This window comes from Nerophis lumbriciformis, linkage group LG21 (genome assembly GCF_033978685.3).
Source record: "Nerophis lumbriciformis linkage group LG21, RoL_Nlum_v2.1, whole genome shotgun sequence".
NCBI classification, from domain to species: domain Eukaryota; kingdom Metazoa; phylum Chordata; class Actinopteri; order Syngnathiformes; family Syngnathidae; genus Nerophis; species Nerophis lumbriciformis.
In genome coordinates, this window is record NC_084568.2 from 2,885,715 (window position 1) to 2,892,500 (window position 6,786).

The 6,786-nt window shown below is 39.1% G+C and overlaps 1 protein-coding gene across 2 annotated transcripts in view; it reads right to left on the reverse strand.

The window, feature by feature from the left end:
* Positions 1 to 6,786, reverse strand: part of cdk6 (cyclin dependent kinase 6) — a 219,962-nt gene that overhangs the window by 157,079 nt on the left and 56,097 nt on the right. The window lies entirely within an intron of this gene.

A 6,786-nucleotide genomic window follows, 5' to 3' on the forward strand; every position in this document is an offset into this window, starting at 1 on the left:
TTTAGTAAAAACTGTCACTTTTGCCTCTGAGAGCTGTAATTTGACCCCCTTAACATGCTTCAAAACTCACTAAACTGGGGACACACATCAGGACTGGCAAAAATTGCGATCTAATAAAAAAAAACAACCTCAAAACTCAAAATTGCGCTCTGGCGCCCCCGAGGAAGAAAACACAGACACAACTGCTCCTCAGAAGAAAACTCAGACAAAACTGCCTGTAACTTCCAGTAAGAATGTCTTAGAGACATGAAACAAAAACTTCTGTGTAGGTCTCACTTAGACCTACATTTCATATACTGACAACCCCCAGCAAAAATCAACAGGAAGTTTGCAATTCCCCCTTCAAAACAAAAGTTTTGTAAAAACCGGTCACCTTTTTTCAAACATTATCTCCTCTGAGCGCATTTGTCGTGTTGGCTTCAAACTAGCACAGTAGAGAGATTGAACCCTTCTGGTTAAAAGTTGACCAAAGAGTTTTAATTACTGCTCCGGTTTGGATTTTATGTGCCGTCAAAGTCGGTCCCGTCCATCGCTGCTTGCAGCTTTAATTTATAATTATTGTCTATTGTGAGCAAACTGTGGTGCTGAATTTCCCCCAGGGATCAATAAAGTACTTTCTATTCTATCCTATTCTAAATGTCTATTCTTGGTGTTGGCTTTTATCAAATAATTAATGAAAAACCGTATTTTTTATCACTGCAACCGTAACCCGGAATAGGTTGATGAAAAATGTACTAATTACGGGAAAACCGGAGTAGTTGGCAGGTATGGTAAAGGATCGGGACTCAAAATCGGATCTAATGCCAAAAAAGATGGGTCAGGATCAGAGGTTGTTGATCAGGACATCCGTAGTAATAAGTGTAAAGTTTAAATACTAATACAACAATTAAATACTGTGTTAACTATAACACAAAGCTGTGACAAAAACTATTTTTCTTTAAACATTTTAGCCTGTTAACATGATTTCAAATGTCAAAATGGCCCATTCATTTTTCAGTATGTGGTATAGAAAATTATCAAAGCAACTACAGTATAGCTTTCAAAGATGAATTTTGCTGCTACATGGAAACACAACATCACAATAGTTAAGAAGCAAAGTACCAGACACCAACCAGACAGTATTTAGCTAAAAGGCCTCAGGTCAGAGCCACCTGTTGCGTCTACACTTACACTGCGTCGCATCAATACTACAGTTGGACTTTTGCACGTAAACCTGGCCCTGGGGGTGGAAAAATAAATCTATGAATGCACCCGCTTCCACAATGTCTCCATTTCAAATGTGACACTTAGAACTTTGAGGCCTGAAAACAGAGACGTGCCTCTTCAGTATTGTGCGTGATAAATACTGACACCTGCATTGCATAAAGTGAAATCTAAGTAAGATGAAATATGTCAAATAAGGGTGATATTTGCTTATTTTCTGTCTGATAAGATAATTCTTCTCACTAAGCAGATTTTATGTTAGAGTGTTTTACTTGTTTTAAGTGTTTTGGTCCGAAATGATCTCAGTAAGATATTACAGCTTGTTGCTGAGATGTGATGACCTATATTGAGTAAAACATGCTTGAAACTAGAATATCAAGTGTTGCAAAGCTGTGTCATCAACACTCACAAGTATAAAACTACTTTTTTAAAGTCATCATTTCCAGAGGTGGGTAGAGTAGCCAGAATTTGTACTCAAGTAAGAGTACTGTTACTTTAGAGATTTAATACTCAAGTAAAAGTAAGTAGTCACCCAAATATTTACTTGAGTAAAAGTAAAAAGTATGTTGTGAAAAAACTACTCAAGTACTGAGTAACTAATGAGTAACATACACACACATATCATATATATATATATATATATATATATATATATATATATATATATATATACATACATTGATATATACAGTATATAATTAATATTTATTTATTTTGCCGTTTTTGTTTACATGTTAAAGGTGTTTTAATGAATATACATGCATGTTTAACACATATAGATTCCTTTCTTTCATGAAGACAAGAATATAAGTTGGTGTATTACCTGATTCTGATGACTTGCATTGATTGTAATCAGACAGTAGTGATGATAACGTCCACATTTTCGAATGGAAGAGAAAAAAAAGTCTTCCTTTCTGTCTAATACCACATGATAGTGGTTGGTTTTTGGCATCTTATTTGTCCAGCTTCCATATTCGTTTTTATACACTTTACAAGAAACACATTGGCGGCAAACTCCGTAGCTTGCTGGCTTGTTTGCGCTGGCTTTCGGAGACTCTTATTTTGAAAGCGCATGCGCGATGGAGCGGCACTTTTATTGTGAAGACAGGAACTGTGCAGTCAGTCTTTAGGCTTTTGACGGGAAGTACGGTTGAAATAAAAAAAGGGTCTTTTTTCCTTCACATTTTTGATTGATTGATTGGAACTTTTATTAGTAGATTGCACAGTACAGTATATATTCCGTACAATTGACCACTAAATGGTAACACCCCAATAAGTTTTTCAACTTGTTTAAGTCAGGTCATGTGACCGCCTGGCTCTGTTTGATTGGTCCAACGTCACCAGTGACTGCATCTGATTGGTGGAACGGAGTGAACGTCACCAGTGACTGTATTTGTTGAAACGCAGGCACTATGAAGGTCTGTCTGACAGACCAAAACAAACAAAGCGTGCATTAACAGATCGATAAAAATTAGTAGCGAGTAGCGAGCTGAATGTAGATAAAAGTAGCGGAGTAAAAGTAGCGTTTCTTCTCTATAAATATACTCAAGTAAATGTAAAAGTATGTTGCATTAAAACTACTCTTAGAAATACAATTTATCCCAAAAGTTACTCAAGTAGATGTAACGGAGTAAATGTAGCGCGTTACTACCCACCTCTGATCATTTCTTACTTCAAGCGTGAAAAAAAAAATCATGATTTTGACACAATTGTGTCTCATAATTAAAACAGATGACAGCCAAATGGACTTTGCAGTTTTATTTTCAATGAAACAATAGAAAATACGTACTCATATAGTAGTACAGTTGGCACAGTACAGTAAACTGACAGTTAATATTTAAACATTTAACATTTCTAACTATTTTGAACAGAAATAGTTCATGCACATTCAGATGAATTCTTCAAAATTACAATAAAAAAAAAGAAATGTATATATGCGCACTAATTGACTGATGCACATTCAGATAAATTCTTCAAAATTACAATAAAAAAATGTATATATTATATATGCGCACTAATTGACTGAAAGAGCACGCACTTGGTGCGATGATGTCATGTTATCCATGGAAAAATGCATTTTTAGACCATATGATTTGCCTGAGTGGCTAGGAGACCCCGAGAGTAACAAGATGTTGCCTTGTTGCCTTTCCATTAAAGGGGAACATTATCACAATTTCAGAAGGGTTAAAACCATTAAAAATCAATTCCCAGTGGCTTATTATATTTTTCGAATTTTTTTCAAAATTTTACCCATCACGCAATATCCCTAAAAAAAGCTTCAAAGTGCCTGATTTTAACCATCGTTATATACACCCGTCCATTTTCCTGTGACGTCACATAGTGATGCCAACACAAACAAACATGGCGCATAGAACAGCAAGCTATAGCGACATTAGCTCGGATTCAGACTCGGATTTCAGCGGCTTAAGCGATTCAACAGATTACGCATGTATTGAAACGGATGGTTGTAGTGTGGAGGCAGGTAGCGAAAACGAAATTGAAGAGGAAACTGAAGCTATTGAGTCATATCGGTTTGAACCGTATGCAAGCGAAAACGACATGACAGCCAGCGACACGGGAGAAAGCGAGGACGAATTCGGCGATCGCCTTCTAACCAACGATTGGTATGTGTTTGTTTGGCATTAAAGGAAACTAACAACTATGAACTAGGTTTACAGCATATGAAATACATTTGGCAACAACATGCACTTTGAGAGTGCAGACAGCCCAATTTTCATCAATTAATATATTCTGTAGACATACCCTCATGTCAGCAGGCCAGGGAAGCTAGGGTCGATATTCTTCTCTTGATCATCTTCGGGACGGTGTGAGCCAAGACATCCAGGGGGTTTAGCTCGCTCGTCTGCGGGAACAAACTGCCGCCATTGCTTGCCGTGCTACCGAGGCCCTTTGTCCCTGAATTGCTCACACACTCCGGCAGATTCAATGGGGGTCTGGCGGCAGATTTCTTTGACTTTATCGTTGGAAATGCATCTGCTTTGAGTGTCGCAGGATATCCACACATTCTTGCCATCTCTGTCGTAGCATAGCTTTCGTCGGTAAAGTGTGCGGAACAAACGTCCAATTTCTTGCCACTTTGGCATCTTTGGGCCACTGGTGCAACTTGAATCCGTCCCTGTTGGTGTTGTTACACCCTCCGACAACACACCGACGAGGCATGATGTCTCCAAGGTACGGAAAACAGTCGAAAAAACGGAAAATAACAGAGCTGATTTGACTCGGTGTTTGAGAAAATGGCGGATTGCTTCCCGATGTGACGTCACGTTGTGACGTCATCGCTCCGAGAGCGAATTTTAGAAAGGCGTTTAATTCGCCAAAATTCACCCATTAAGAGTTCGGAAATCGGTTAAAAAAATATATGGTCTTTTTTCTGCAACATCAAGGTATATATTGACGCTTACATAGGTCTGGTGATAATGTTCCCCTTTAAGAACAATAAATTAGTTTTTAGTATAAGTTTGCTGGTTTCAAGAAATGTAATGCCGAGCGCATATCATTATGTCAAGATAATGGCACTAGCATTTACTTCATTTAAGAATATTTTTCAACATATTGAGCAAAAAGGTCTCTTTTTTTCTACCAAGAAAAGTGCACTTGTTACTAGTGAGAATATACTTATTTTATGCTATTTTTGGGTTCATTGAGGTTAGCTAATTTGACTTGTTTTGGAAAGTCTTGTATGGCGTCACATTAGTGCCAAAAATCCAAGCGCATAAAAACTGTTACCGCGCGCTGATTCTCCACTTCGTGCGCGCGCGCGACACCCTTTTGCGCGCGCGCGGTGCCTTTCTGCGCACGCGCTGTCTCGGTCTGTGCGCTCTCTGTGTACTCCTGGCATCTCTCCTCGCGCTGTCATGTTTCTTTTTGGCACTTTGGGGGCGGGTATGCTTAGACGGCCCCTCCTTTCTGATTGGCTGTGAGCATTTTTCATATGACCAATCATTCTCCAGCGTAGCAACGTTGTAGCCATCTTACCTCGGACATCTAGCCTCAATCATTACATTGATGTCAATGGTACATGTACTAATTAAATTACCATAACTTGCTCGATTTTCGACCAATTTACAAACGGTTTGCCTTGTTACAAATCTTATTACATGTAGATATGACATAGGATGCTGTACCTGTTGAAATTACCTCTTTCGCTTTAAACAAAAAAAGACTTAATTGTGCAACATAGTTGTGTAGGGTCAGTGTTAGTCAGTTCTCTGATTATTTTAAACTGTTTCAGAATACATTATTAAAAGCTATTTTTAACATTTTAAAAACAAAATTCAAAGATTATTTATTTAATTTTATGGCTGAATCAAAAGAAATTCCATAAATTAGAAAACAAATGTTCAAGAAGAAGTGAAAATATAAAATAATGTTATTGCTGGTGGACCAGTTCTGGCTGAAAGATGTGATTATGGTGTTTATTGTCTTATTATTTACTTGGGTCACATTTTGTATTACAATGTATTGTGTTTATGTGGTATGAAATAACCTTCATCAGCGCGCGACATTTTTTTATCCACTTCTTCCTCCGTAAATCTTGATACATATTGACGATGACCCGCCCTGATATACTTCTGATTGGCTCTGAGCATTTTTCAGCATTTTTCGCCTGACCAATCAGAAAGAAGGGGCCGTCTAAGCATACCCGCCCCCAAAGTGCCAAAAAGAAACATGGGGCGGCATGGCGTGGTGGGTAGAGCAACCGTGCCAGAAACCTGAGGGTTGCAGGTTCGCTTCCCGCCTCTTACCATCCAAAAAATCGCTGCCGTTGTGTCCTTGGGCGGGACACTTCACCCTTTGCCCCCGGTGCCACTCACACCGGTGAATTGAATGATGAATGATAGGTGGTGGTCGGAGGGGCCGTTGGCGCAAATTGCAGCCACGCTTCCGTCAGTCTACCCCAGGGCAGCTGTGGCTATGAAAGTAGCTTACCACCACCAGGTGTGAATGATTGATGGGTTCTACATGTAAAGCGACTTTGGGTACTTAGAAAAGCGCTATTCAAATCCCAGTTATTAAACATGACAGCGCACAGACCGAGACTGCGCGCGCGCAGAAATGCACCGCGCGCGCACAAAAAGGAACCACGCGCGCGCAAAAGGGTGTCGCGCGCGCGCACAAAGTGGAGAATCAGCGTGCGATAACAGTTTTTATGCGCTCAGATTTTTGGCACTAATGTGACGCCATAGTCTTGACAAGCCGAATATTCTTGTTCTATTGGCAGATAATTTTGCTTAGTTCAAATAAAATACCCCTTATTTTAGTATTTTTTTTCTTCTTGTTTTTGAACACTGACTTTTTGCAGCAGTGTGAGGGTGAAACACGATTTAAAGATGTAAAAAACAAAAAGGACGTGTATGGTAAAGATTAAAATAAAAGAAAGCGGCCACGGAGGAAGGTTTAATGGCGCGTCCAGTTCCGACCTTTGGGCAAATTGTAAGTGAACACTTAAAGAGTGGATTTTATCAAGTGAAACCGATGAAGGGACTTTTTTTCCTGCTCATAATGACTGCGCGGTATAATTGGAAATGGGAAACTAACATTCGCATTATTTCACACTCATTT